Source organism: Mus caroli, unplaced genomic scaffold (assembly GCF_978045245.1).
Source record: "Mus caroli unplaced genomic scaffold, Mus_caroli_1 scaffold_15, whole genome shotgun sequence".
Taxonomy (NCBI): domain Eukaryota; kingdom Metazoa; phylum Chordata; class Mammalia; order Rodentia; family Muridae; genus Mus; species Mus caroli.
This window is the reverse complement of record NW_028227270.1, coordinates 75,390,316-75,404,563: the sequence shown is the minus strand read 5'-3', so window position 1 is coordinate 75,404,563 and position 14,248 is coordinate 75,390,316. Positions and strand designations below refer to the sequence as shown.

At 45.4% G+C, this 14,248-nt stretch overlaps 1 protein-coding gene across 10 annotated transcripts in view; it reads right to left on the bottom strand.

Moving 5' to 3' along the window:
• The window catches only part of Atxn1 (ataxin 1), a 405,898-nt gene that overhangs the window by 163,314 nt on the left and 228,336 nt on the right, over window positions 1–14,248 (bottom strand). For all 10 annotated transcript variants that reach the window (XM_029468382.2, XM_029468383.2, XM_029468379.2 and 7 more), the window contains one exon: window positions 13,454–13,517. The gene's annotated coding sequence lies outside the window, so the exon portion shown is untranslated. The remainder of the gene's footprint in view (window positions 1–13,453; window positions 13,518–14,248) is intronic.

Genomic DNA, 14,248 nt, shown 5'->3' with positions numbered 1-14,248 from the left:
CACATGACAGACCAAATGATTTGTGAAAATGTCTATATCCACATATCCCCAGAAATGATGAACTATGGTACAGTGAATGTCACATGGTCCCATTTCCTCCCACAAGACACAATTCTCTTTGCAATGACCCTTTTCCCTCCAACCAGCTTCCGTTCATACAGGAGGAGGCCCAGGCTGAGTGCATTTTGGCTTCAGCAGGGAACTTGTAGAGAATCTTGGCACGCACTTCCCCAGAAGCTGAGCTACACAGGAATGGAAAATCACTCATTGGAAGTCCCCGAAGATGAACTATTCCTAGGATAGCATCCTAGGATTGATCTGCTAGTGGGAACCTGTGACTCCTCGCCCCGGTGACACCAAAGCAGGTGGCATTATTTCAAGCTCATTGTCTTATTGTACACTCAAATGAAGCATTTTAAAGAAAACTCACATGGGGGAGAGAATCTAATTATTTTCCTCTAGTGGGATCCTATGTAATACGCTTGCCTAAGCAAAGCTGAGGAGCCTCTTACCTCCCAGTTTTTTAGTTCCCAGAAAAGAAGATATCCTTGGGCAGATCCAGCCACCACACAGTACATCAGAAAAAATGTTATCTGTGCTTTAACCCATCTCTTCACCCTGCATTTAATCATAGTCAAGACATTTGAATTCCCTGGAATACACAGACTCCATTTATGTGATGTGTTCAAAGACATCAACGTCATTTTCTGAAGTGTTAGGAGAACCGATTAATTCATGTTGGTAAATCGCTTTGGGGTTCCCAGGTCAGAGGTGTCAAACGGGCGTTATCCCCCATTTGTTTCTGTGGAGACTCCTCCGACAACTGTGGTTCAGTGAGTCTGACTGGGACTCAAAGCTTTTAACATCATATTAGAGGGGAAAACAACCCCTCACACATCCTTTTACCCAGTTCTCAGACACCCAAGGAGAATCAGCTCGTTATCGTTATCACGTAGACGGGCTTTACTGCACAGAGGCAGTCATTTATATTTCTCTCCCAAGACAAGTTCATTTGCTAAAAGACACCCGAATGAAAGATAAGGTAACGCAAGGTTTTCATTTCCCACAGGCAACCATTATAAAAGCCTACATCTCCTTAGTGTTCGAAGATCTTGTAAAGATTATCCTGTGATTTCTCGTTCTCTCAAGCATGCTGCTTTGACCAACATATCACGGATTATGGGAAGTATATCACCTTGAAACCATCTCCATTAGGTCTCACATATTTTTTTTTTAAAAGTTACCCAACGGCGGTGCTTATTTTCCTTTAAGAAAATACATTTGTCTAGTAATTATTTTTGAGAGTATGACTGTCACAGTCACAAGTACTAGATGTCACTATAAATAAAATGGTATTTTTAAAGATGGCTTTCAAAAGCAACTAAGTCAGTGGTTGAGTTGCATGGTGCATGAAAATCTGCTCAGCGTAGGCACAGTGAAAACATTTTTAGTGATACAACTTAGCTTAATGTGCCTGGCCTCCTTACAGACCGTGTCTCTGAAATGCAGGCTCACACTAGCTGTGCAACAGTAACAAATCTCAGAAATAAATAAAAGGAACGGACACTCGCGGCTTGTGAGAAAAATTCTCCGAATAGCATCAAAGGCAGGCTCAACGTGCAATGCACTTCCAACAAATCTGGAATGTGGTTCGGTTGACCCTCAGAGAGGTTCAAAGGATGAGAACAATTCTGGTTTTATAGATAAAGGTGATGGATTAAACTGCTCCCTATGAAAGTAAAGTGAAGAGATCTTTCTAAAAGGGATGCACATGGTTTCAAGCATGTATATATAATTAAGTAGTTTAAGTATAACACTGATTATTGTGTGTGGTGTGTGTGTGTGTGTGTGTGTGTGTGTGTGTGTGTGTAGGCACGTGAGTGCAAGCATCTGTGGAGACCAGAGAGGGTATTGGATCCCCTGGAGATCCAGGTAGTTGTGAACTGCCCAAGGTTGGTGTAAGGTCTTCTGCAATAAAAGTGTGTTCTCTTAATTGCTGGGCCATCTCTTGAGCCCCATTCCCCTTTTTTGTTGTTTGGGTTTTTGTTTTTCAAGAAAGGGTTTCTCTGTGTAACAGAGTCCTAGATGTTCTGAAATTGCTTCAAAGACCAGGCTGGCCTCAAGCTTACCGAGGTCCACCTGCCTCTGCCTCCCGAGTACACCTTGTGCTTTGGAAAGGTTCTCTTAGTAGCCTGGAGCTTACCAAGCTGGTCAAGCTGGCCAGCTATTGAGCTCCAGCAACGCCCCCCACCCTGTCTCTGCCTCCCGAGTGCTAGAGTTACAAACTTGTTACCCCCCATATTGTTTAAAGAGGTCTTAGTGCTCCATCTGAAGCCCCCATCTGTACACAGCAAACACTTCACAGGCTGAGCTAGTAAAGTGGGCACAATAGGAGACATGCTCTACTGTAAAGCGGGTGCATAATTACAGGGAAATATGGAGAAATTCAAAAGTTCTCAGAGGGCACCACAGACAGCTGGTCACTAGATGACATTAATTTATGAATAAAATGGTCTTGACCTCCGTAATTCAAATAGAAGACACCATTCATGTGAGTGGAAAGGGCAACCACCTCACGTTCTTAGCCTCTCATAGGCTGGGGACTCACACTAAAACACAAACAAGCTCCTTTATGTTTTAATACCATAGACATTTCAGGAAGACTCCTCGCACTATGGTATACACAGACCCAGGGTTCACACGGGATCATTCCTTCAGCATACTCAATTCTGACCACAGCCTTTACTAGCCTTCCTCCCTTTGCATCAAGCTAGAAACAACAGGATTGAAGCTTTCACAGCCTCTAGATAGTCTGGTAGTATTCTCCTACATTCAAATAGGCCGGCCATTCCCTTCAGGAAGGATATTCCCTTCAGGAAGCAGGAGAAATAGACTCCATGTTGGAAAGAACTAAGAACAGGATTTAGGTCGGAGGAGAATCAGTACAAGGAGGCCGATGCTCAGTTCGAAGTCACAACACTCCTTTAGTGGTTGCCTTAGCAACCAGGTAACTTGCCAGGTTGCTCGGCTTCCTCTGCACCTAAGCAGATAATGGCAGGGCTCTGATCCCACCCTGCCCACATATTTCCCCTTACCCAGCCTCTTAATCTTCGCCATCTCCCGGGGGTGGGGGAGGGTTAATAATGAGGTAGGCAGGTGCCAAGCTGAATACCCCCATCTTAGCCTCACTGTGGGGATCTTCAGAGCCAAATCCCCACTTCCTCATAAAACATCATGTCTTAAGGGAGGGTCTGTAAATAACCGCCAGAAGACACACCATTGGCTCCCATGACTCGGAGCCATAGGATTAACTATAATCACAGAAATGGATGTGAAAGCAGAAACCTCTTAGGCTACCCCTCAAAGAGAGCAATGCATTTCAAATTAAAAGCAAAGTCATTGTGCTGCTTCCTGCACCAGCCCTTCCGGGAAATCTGCACTCCCAAGGTAATGGCGGCGGCGTTCCCCCCCCCCCTCTGTTTTCAAATACTAAAGGAAGAACAAATAAACAGGACAGGTGTTTCCAAGTCCTACACACTTAGGAGATTCTCTTTGAAGATTGTGGAATGCAAACTGCTTATTCTTCCGATCCATCAAAAATCAAAAAGAAACGGAATGGGCTGAGTTGTGGGTACCTGGCTGTCTGGTTTGGTTTTGCCAAGAGCTCAGTCCAGAGATCTGGATGCAGTCTGAGATGCTGAGAGCATTAAGTAGTCGTCCATTTTCTCCCGCCTCCCAGGTGAGAGGCAGAGTCAGAAGCAGTGTGCTATACTTTAAAGGCAGTGGGGGTATCATGAAGCCCTCCGTCTGCATCACCCCCAACCCCTGTCACCCTCTGATCAGGTCCAGGCAAACAGCATCTCCTAGGAACTTGTGAGTGTCTGTGGTAACATGGGCTTCTTACATTCAAGTTTCTTTTTACCAAGGATTACACAGGTCAAGATGTGGGGGAGCACCTTGCTGGGACTCATTGTTGAAGTCAAAGGCCTTCTAAGGTTTCTTCTTGAACAGGTTTTTGAAGTTTGTGCTGAGGCTGACAAAAACATTTGGGGCATGGGGAATTCCTCCACATGTGCTCCTTCAGCTCCTGAATTTAGAAGACATAGGAAGCACCCAGTAACATGTGTATCCTTATTAAACAGGGGATGTTCCCTCAAACAAAAATCTGTCAGGACAGAGACTCATGTTCATGCTAATAGGAAGTGATCAAAACCCCCATGATTCTTTGGTAAGTTTACTCCAAAGCCTGTTTCAGCTTTCATTTCTAGGCAAAGCACATCAAAAGGGTATTGCCATCACACGAGACTTGAAATGCCTAATGCCTCTACTACTAGTGAGAACCTATAGGGAGAAGGGAAGAGAACATTAAAGCTGACTTCCACCTCTTCCTTTCACACAATACTTAACAACCTACAAATACTTTTGCCTGTCTGCTTGAATATATACCTAACTCCTCCAGAAAAGATAGAGGCTCCCGAACATCTTGTTGTTTCAAAGGAATTTACATACATACACACACACACACACACACAGACACACACCTTACACCAGTCAAGTGGTATTATGGGTATGTGGAGGGACTGAAATGACCAACAATACCACTCTTCTTCCACATCAAGAAGGATGCGTGCTTCGCCATGCCCGAAGAACAGTCTTCACAGATGACAGCAGACAGAGCAAGCATGGGGTGGGGGTAGAGTGGTCTGGCCAATGACAGCCCCAAGGGAATTAAAGGGCAAGAGATGAAAATCTCAGAGCACAATCCCAGATGTGCTAAAACACCTCCTTCATACCCTGCGTAGAAAGGGAGGGCAGGCAGCATGTAAAGACAGCTCTTTCCAGTTCTTTCTCTCGTACTCTCTCCTGGATTCAGGGTAGAGAGACTTTGGGACACACATATTTAGGATCCCTGGGGACCCAGGCATTTGCTTTTACCCCTTTGTGACAATGCACACCTTTGGCCTCTCTCATCAGACTGTCCTGTGCCCCAAGAAAGAGGTATCTGTAACAGCAACACAATTACTCAGCCTCAGAGGGAAGACTGAGAATATATTATCCATCCCTCTTCTCATCCACCAGTGACTCCATTCTTCCTCCTTTCTCCCTGATCAAGACTGGCTCCAACTTGTTGAACCCAAAAGACTATTGTGTGCCATGCCTTCTGGAGCTGAAGGGGAAAAGATCTGTGGTTTGTAAGATTTTATCAACTAGCAAGACACTGCTAACTCATTCCCCAGAGCCATAGGGAGGTCACAGCTGACAAGGGGCTTTGAGGGTAGGACAGATCACCTAGTGGTGGACAGATGGCTCTCCCACCAGTGTACAGACCCAGCAACCTCTAGGGTTTTAACGTCTCACTCACATCCAAGCCCTCTTATCTTCAACAGTATGGGGCTGGAACTTCAGACAATTCTGCTGCTAGCATAATCTGACTCTAGGTCCTAGAGTATAGGAACTAAGGAGTTGGGAATGAACCAGCTGGCAAGCTGTTTGCTATGTGAGCAGGAGGACTTGCGTCTGGCTCCTCATTACAAACACTGTGCCTGTAACCCCAGGTCTTGGGAAATGGAAACAGAAGGATGACTGGGGCTTGCTGGCCATTCCAGTCTAGCCAAATCAGTGAGCTCCAGGTTGGCCAAGAGATCTTGCCCCCCCCCCCCCCAAATAAGATGGACAGCAGCTGGAGAAGGCACTGACTTAGACTTTTGGTCTTCCACAAAGGTGTAGATGCAAACATTACACACACAGGCATGCACATGTATGTATACACATGTACAAATATGCACATGCTTGCACACGCACACATGTATATACATGTGCACACCTGCACACACATACCATAGACACAGTTTGATCTTAAACCTTGGGAAGTTCAGAAGGAAGAGGTAAATAAAAACACTGAGGGTGAGGCCTGCCTCAGTCCAAGGGTGTTTCCAGATTCTTCTAGAACAAGTGACACTGTTACTAAAATAATCTCAAAAATAAGACCTATGATATTTGACTGCCATGTAGGATTTAAAAGTAAGGTTCTCTCCCATTTCTATCTTCCCATCATTTCTTGTGTGCAAACAGATATCCTGTCTTGGTCAAGGGACATTTTATAGTCACTCTCCATCTCTGAGCATCATGAAAACCACAGAGGTTTTCAATGCCTCAAAACTTTGTCAGGATGGCAGCAGCCTTCTCAGACTAGCCCTGTCTCTCATTTTGCCACCATCTCAAGGTCATGGGGCTTCCTAAGCCACAGTTGGTTATATCACCAACCTGCCAAAGAGTCTCCCATTACCAGTGATTCTCAAGTCAAGCCTCCCCCACTGCCCTGTCCCCTTCAAATAGTAGTTGGCAGAGAAGGAGCAAAACCCTTCCATCACTATCCCCCACAAAACAACAGTGAACAAGCAAGTATTCCTGGTCTCAAGATGTGGGAAATAAACAAACAAACAAACAAACAAACAAACTCAGGTCCCAAGACTACCCTCTACCTGTCCCCCCACTTCACATGCCAATCATAAGCCATAGGTCATTTGACATGTGGTATTGACTATCCAGCTATAATCAGGGTTCCTCCACCCACTCCTTGTGTTTGATTAATTTGATAGAGTGTCTCCTAGAATTTGAAGGAATAATTAACTAGTTCATCACTTTTCTCTCATGTGTTTGTGTGCCCTGTGGATGCATAGTCACATGGATATGCACGTGGGTGCGTACCTGGATGTGGAGGTTGATGCTAGCGGTTCCCCTCCATTGATGGCCACTTTATTCATTGAGGCAGGAGCTCTTGACTGAGCTCATAGATAAAGGCAGGGCAGCCCACTAGATTTCTTTAAGGATCCCCAGCCTCAGCCTTCTGAGTGCTAGAATTATAGGCAGGCCACCATGCCCACCTGACATTCACATGGGTCCTGGGGAATCTGAGCTCTGGTCCTTGTGCTTGAAAAGTAAGCACTTTCCACTGAGCCATCTCCTAAACCCAGTTCCCTATTTGCTTGTGTGCTGGACTATAAATGAAAGATGCTACAAAGGTCTAGGTGAAGACCTGAGAAGAGGCAGCTATGGGGAGGGTGGCAGAGCCTCCAGGTCCAGTGCATGCAGTACAATGTATTCCTTTCTCTCGGGGAACTTTACCTTTTCTCTGACGACTCAAGCATTGCTCTGCGCAAGTATGGGTTCTTCCAGAAGGTTCTAGCTAAGGAACTGGAGCTTAACACTGTCTACCCCAAGGTCCCCGGGATGCATGTGTAGGTGTCAGATGACCCTAAGGATGGAGGACCTGGTGCAGGGTGAATTTTGGAATCATGAGGACGTTCTGGACAACTCAACCTCCCTGAATTACGTTTCTGAAACAAGGATGGTTTGCACCTCCCTCAGAAGTCACAAGGCTAGGGATGCGAAGCTGAAACCACATAGCACAAGGAGTTGAGCCTTGAACTCATTAGACAGTAGTGAGGCCAAGTACAGAGTGTGGAAGGCTAGTCCTTTAGGAGAGCTCAGCTTCCAACTAACTTGTGTTAGATTTTCCTGTGTCCTTATGGTCAACTAGTCACCATGGCTAATTGTCTTAGCTAGGGTTTCCACTGCTGGGACGAGACACCATGACCAAGGCAACTTTTATAAAAGACAACATTTAATTGGGGCTGGCTTATATATAGTTTCAGAGGGTCAGCGTATTATCATCATGGCAGGAAGCATGGCATTGTCCAGGCAGACACAGTGCTGGAGAAGCTGAGAGTTCTACCTCATGGTCATCCAGGAAAAACTGACTCTTCTGCCCTGTGCAGAGCTTAAGCACAGGGCTTCAAAGCCCACCCCCACAGTGACACTTCTCCTCTGACAAAGCCACACCTATTCTAATAAGGACACACCTCTTAATATAGTGTCACTCCTTGTGGGCCAAGCATTCAAATGCATAAGTCTATGGAGTCCAAATCTATTCAAACAAATATGCTAATTAACCAATCAAGCCTTATAATCTATATTAGTGTTCAAGCCATTTACCAAGCTTACAACTGCTATGATTCTTCCAGAAATGAGTGTCAACTCACTCTTAGGTCCATCCATCCTATCACCTTTCATGTATCACTTGAGTGCCTACTCAAGTGTGTGCCAGAGGCCAGGACTGACTGGGACACAGTGAGCTGCCTCCAGATCAAAACTCAGTGCTCAGAACACAGCGGGCAACAAGCAGACCTTCCACGCTCTACTTCTGCAGCATTTAGCTATGTAAAAAGCTTCCAGTTTTCTTCCTTTTCTTGTGATCATGAAGAAGCCTGCAGATGGTCAGAAGAGCCACAGAGGTATGCTTGGGAGGCAACCATCTAGGAGCGATACCACTTAAGTGGCACAACTCGAGCAAGGGGTGAGCCTTTATTTTGTGAAGCCACCGGGAGTTTAGGATTGACTGTTTCTGACACAAACCTGTATCCTTTCCCGACTAATACAATAGCTTCCATTTGCTCTATTGTCATCCGTTTGGCAGGGAGTCTGTGAAGAATACCTAGTGTCACTTCTGCAACCGACGGGCTTTCATTCCTTTTCACTTCTTTAATATTACCTGTAATCACGCCTTGCCTCTTCAGCTAGGCTAGGGCGTCTTGGAGGCTGTGACCTTGGCTTTAACTTTCAGAGTTTCTCTCCACCCTCCAACTCTCTCCCCTCCTCTCCCTGAATTTCTCCCCAATTAGGAGTGAGATTTGCACGTACAAACCGGCTGTTGTTGACTTGGCATTGCTTCAAATCCTGAGGTACGGGAGATAACGAGACTGTCGAGGCTTTTGTGCCCACTGAGTAGAGGTGACTAACCAGTTGCCTGAACAAGCACAGCAAACTCGAGAGCTATGGAACTGGATGAAGTTGGTTGGATGGATCTGGGAGGTTGGTCTGCCTTGATCAGGAGGCAGAGGCAGAAGTAGCACCTACCCTCCTGTCTTTTAAGCATCCCTGGCTCTTTGCTCTGCCTTTTCCTTCTCCAGGATGGGAAGTGATCTATCTGGCTGGGCCTGGACCAAATTGTGGCCCCATCCACCTCTGGATGAAAAGCAGATTCTTCTGGGTAGGAGTAACCAATGCAGACTTTGACCTCTTTCTCCTTCTGTCGGCAGAGCTCTGCAGACTCAAAGTGGCTCCAGTTATGACTACCAAGGCTGCACTAAGGAACAGGGTACCAGGGAGGTGTTAAGTTCCTTTGTTTTGGCTCTCACTCTATAATTGTTAGTAGTAGCATAAGAATTCTGGATTCCACCTGCTTTCTGCTTTTGCCTTTTTTCTCCCCATTGGTTCAGAACTTGGAAGGAGAACTCTCAACTCTTTTGAGATAAAAAGTTTTCATACAAAAATCTTCTCCTCCTTCCCCAATAGACCTCCAAACTAAATTAGGAGTCAGTACCCTAATCTATCAAGCCTGTCACTTTAATGACCTCCCCCCTTCAAATCTCTGATTTAATGGCTCCAAAGACAACCTGCTAGACTGAGAGGTTTGGCCCCACAGGCAAATGCTGTGACAGTGAGTGTGGGAGGAGGGGGTTGTCAAAAAGTTTATCTTTGTGCTAGTGTGAAACTCGGCATGAGTTTCACGGTCATTATTCACAATGGGAAGAGGGAAAATGGAAGGTTTTAGAGACCCCCCCCATTTGTGACTTTATAGCTATATTTAAAAATATACACCAAGAAATTCTTAAGTGAGTCTTTTCTTTAAAAAATATATGTTAAAGAATACTTGAATCTATTTACACACATATGTCACAATCTTTGGGGGCCAGGATGAGACTGTGACATCATCAGAAACAAATAGTATGGCATAGGTACTCCACACCTAGTTCTGGGCATGAAGAGAGACTTAGAAAGAAGGTGTGTGGGAGTGGGAGTGGGGGGGGGGAGATTACTGATTCTACTACTAAATGGCTTCCTTTCTGCCTAGACAGATGCTCAGACTCCCCACCCCACCCTCCAAATATTAACCAAAAGAAGAAAGGCAGGATAGATGTCAAATGGATGACAGAGAGTTTTTGAAAATGCTTCCAGAGGTTAGGTGTGGTGGCACCCAGCTGTAATCCTAGCCTTTGGGAGGCTGACAAGGGACATCTCAAGTTTAAAGTCAGCCTGTGCTACTGCAATGGTATAATTGTCAGCTAGACAGAATCTAGAATCACCTGGTAGGCAGACCTTTGGGTAAACCTATGGGGGGTTGTCTTGATTATATTAATTGATGTGGGACAGTCCATCCTGACTGTGGACAGGACTAGTCTTTGGGTAGGGGATCTAGGTTTGTATAAAGTCAGTGGTTCTCAACCTTCCTAATGCCGTGAGTCTTTAATACAGTTAGTTCCTCACGTCGTGGTGACCCCTCCAACCATAAAATTATTTTCATTGCTACTCTATAACTTTATTTTTCTACCTTTATAAATTGTAATGTAAATATCTGATATGCAGGATATCTGATATGCAACCCTTGTGAAACCATGAACCGGCACTTTGAGGTCCCGAAGGGGTCGCAACTCACAGGTTGAAAACCACTGCGCAGCATCTTAGTGCAGCGTAGCATCATAGTGCAGTCCTGCTTGCATCTATTGACCTCTCTCTCCCCTTGCAGATGTAATGTGATAGGCTGCCTCAAGCACTTGACACCCAGGCTTCACTGCCACAGTGGATTGTATCTTGAACTGTGGACTCAAACAAACCCTGTCTTCTTTAGGTTGCTCTTTCCCTTAGCGCTGCAATGGGAAGAGAATCTATGACAGTTACACAAGAAACCTCAGTCCAGCTTGGGCTATATAGTATGAGACCCTGTTGTTTCTAGAGTTTGGAGGGAAAAGCAGCTTAAACCAGAGTGTGTCCAATGGATGTAAACGACAGAGAAGATGGGAGACATACCAAAGCTCTAAGGGCAGAGCAATGATAAAACTTCAGTTAGGATTTGTGCCTCTGGAAGGAGAGAAATGGGTACCATTATTTCTTTTTGGGGCTCTACTGTGCCCATCACACAGGTCCATGATTCTCTGGCTCCTTGGGTATCACAAGGCTCTCTGTTGCAGCCTCCCTGTCAGCTAGAAGAAGCTGACTGCAATATCCAGGAATTTCAATCCTCACCACATTGTTATGGCAGAGCTATCCTGCCACAGAGACGAGGCAAAGCACACATGAGCTACTTGCTCTCATGTGCTAAGGTCGGGAGGTCCTCAGCTCTGCTCAAGATGAGGTCACGGGCATTGCCTTCCTCCTTACTCAGCTGCAGGCAAGTGTAATAGCAGAGCTGGATAACAAGGACAGAGTGCAGATGCCCCATGCTATCAAAGACCCCAGGAAAAGAAAAGGCAGAGGGAGATAGGCAGAAATATGAAGGAGGCATTAGAGTAATTCTGGGTCTGCTCAGGATACATTATAGGCTGCTGTAAGCAATATATATATATATATATATATATATATATATATATATATATATATACTTTTTTTCCTGGTTGCACAGACATGTTGCTATGAAACCAAACACATGCCACTGGCATTTGGCCTCTTGCAAATAAAGATCTCAGGGCTGGTAAGACCACTCACTGATTTCTCTTAAAGGGACGCCATCTATGATAAGGGCCATTATAAACAGAATGCAGCATTGGTCCAGGGCCCCAGCCCTGCACACAACAAGATACACAACAAACCAGCCACTAGTGATTTGTGAGACGAAGGTACAAGTAGAGCCAGCCCCAGATTTACTCTGGGTTCTATTTTTTTATGTATTTAACTTTGGTGTTGAGTGGATCCCAGGGTCTTATTCCATATGCCCAGTAAACACTATAGTCCTGAGATACTCCATAGCCTCATGCTTTGTGGTCTCTTGGTTTAGTCTAGTCAAAATCCTGATTCTACAAAGGCCTTTGGATCTTGTGGAGGCTGACATGTGGTCATATCCACATCCTGTGTGTGTGTGTGTGTGTGCGCGCGCGCGCGCGCGCGCGCATTTTCTGTATTGTATTGACTTTTAAACTTGACAGGATTTTGAATCAACTAGTGGGCACACCTCTGAATGTATTTGGGAGGATATTTCCAGAAAGGTTTGACAGAGGTGGGAAGAACCCCCTAGAATGCAGGTGGCACTATTTGATATGCGAGGCTCCCAGCCTGAACAAAGGGAGTGAGCTGAGCAATGCCATTCATCTCTCTCAGCTTACCAACTATAAATATGATCTAACCAGCTGCCACATACTGGCTCCTCACTGCAAAACACCGGTGCTGACTACTCTCTGCCTGTGACAACGTGGCACCGCCAAAGCACTGGTTTGGAGAGAGCGGAAAAAGAAAATATATGATTGTGCAGGTATTCAGTCTCAGTTCAAACATCCCCCTCTCTAAAGAGGAGGGAAACCCAGGGACTCAGGATGCTCACTAAACTTACAGAACTCAGGAGCCCTTCTTTGAGATTATATCAGTAGTAAGCAACTAATGGGGGATGAGAGACTTCCCAGGTACATCTACGCTCCCTCAAGTTGGATGGATGACGCTGTTGGGTTGTCACCCACGCTGGAATGGCTTTTTGGTGATACAGTTTGTAGACTCACCCATGTTCCTGCAAGTATTCCTATCACCTGCCTTTCTTTAATCCAGGAAACTCACTGCTCCACTAAGCTTGCTGTGCGTGGATTCGATCCATTACTTTGCCATTGTTGCCCTCTCTGAGATGAAGGGATATTGGTTTACACATTCCTGGGCAGAGTCATGCAATATATGCCCCTGCCGTTGACAGCTACATCAGATAGTTTGGGGTCACACCTACTCCGTCAACCCTTCTTGGCAGCATAGAAACTCCAAAGCCAAACTTTAGCATTTACCTTAGGGAAACAGGCCACTCTCATTACCTTACTAGTATATTATTTCAATTGAATTACAGAAATAAATCTATCCCCTTGGAAATAAAGTGTGGGATAAAAACAATAATCTCTCCATGGGACCAGTCATCGCCAGCTAAGAGTCAAATGCTGTTCTCACGTCCCCGGCTCTGCTTCTGTCTATGATGTCACAGGTCTCTTGGAGCCCGCTGGGCCTCAGCTATCACATCTATACATGGGGACTTTCCCAAATAGCCTGGGAGGCCCCACAGACCACTCATAACCAATTGCTCTTTTTCATGGCACTCACAAGACACAGCCATGTGAACTAGACAGAGAGTTTCCCTTTGCCCACAGGCTTATCCTTGTGCACCAGTCATGGAAGGAAAGACACTCTCACTGTTGGTCTCTCTGAAAGTTGGACAAGGTGACAGCAGCCACCAGGGCAGCTTAGGAGAGGTGTGGGACAGCAAGAAATGTCAAGAAGAGACTCTGAGCAAAACTTTCTTTCCTAGGAGCGGCCCAGGCAAATGAGGTAGAGGACTCTTGACTCTAAGCTTGAGATCACTTATCAAATGCTTGATCTTGGGGCCTCACGACATCAGACAGCAAAAAGCAGATGGTGCATTTAAAAGTTCACTTACCCTCTGCCAACAGCAGGTTTGTTTCTTCTCAAGAAGAAAGTTTTGGTCTAATTTCTTTGGAAAACTGAAAGAAGAAGAAGAAAAGGAAACAAAGATTTAGAAAACAACTTGGAGCCATTTTCTGAATCAGCATAGGTAGGTAGGTCTGGGGAGGGCTAAGACATTAGGGGTTAATAGATACATATGGTGATATGTGTCTATCAACATGTATTTTGAACACCTTTCGATAATCAATGTGCAGAAAAATCACGACATACATGGTCTATTTATCATGAGTTATATGACCCTTATGACAAGGCACATACATTGTAGTATGTGGAAACTATTTGTAGGCAGGTCTTTTGAAACTTCCCTCTCCTCTTCCTTCCCTGCAGTTTGTTCTTTCCCCCAGGGGCCACACCCTAGAGTCTTGACCCATGGCCATCTGTAACTAGGCTTACAAGGGAACACAGACAGGGCAAGAAGTGATAGAGGCTTCCTTTTAAGCCTTCTAAGTAACATCATGCAGTGGATACAATGTCTCAAGTGCTGCCTGGTCCAACCAGCTGCAGGAAAGAACCAAGCTGACATGAGTGTTGGGCCAGAGGAAGGCTGAATGGTGGAGGCCATTAACACTGAAAGCAGAAGAGTTCCAGCTCCATCCCAGTGCATTATGGGAGCTTTAAGTCTCCAGAGACTTTGAATGGAGCTCTGTGGGTCTAGAGGGGATGTGAAACAAAGCCATCCCAACAGGTCATATTTCATGCCTGAGTCTCGAGTCTATCTTAACCTCTTCTTGATGGTTTATTGAGAGTC